Source organism: Arachis ipaensis, chromosome B09 (assembly GCF_000816755.2).
Source record: "Arachis ipaensis cultivar K30076 chromosome B09, Araip1.1, whole genome shotgun sequence".
In the NCBI taxonomy this organism is placed as follows: Eukaryota; Viridiplantae; Streptophyta; class Magnoliopsida; order Fabales; family Fabaceae; genus Arachis; species Arachis ipaensis.
The window spans coordinates 23,092,890-23,093,175 of NC_029793.2; positions in this window are offsets into that span (position 1 = coordinate 23,092,890).

The following is a 286-nucleotide window of genomic DNA, read 5'->3' on the forward strand; positions in this document are numbered from 1 at the left end:
AGTGAATAGTGATTGAATGAAAGAATAAATAAATTTTTTGGATTATTAAAATAACGGCAAGGAATTAGAGTTTGAGAGTTATACCACACTTTAAATATTAACCAAAGTTTAAAAAATTAAAATGCAAAAAATTATCCTTTGTTCTTTGATTCTGATGAGTGTAATATAATTTAGTATGATTAATTTATTTATGACCTGTTAATATTAAATTTATAGGACCGTACGCTAGCGAGTGTTCTAATATTTTTTAAAAAATTATTTAATTCTTTTGATTTTATCAAATAAA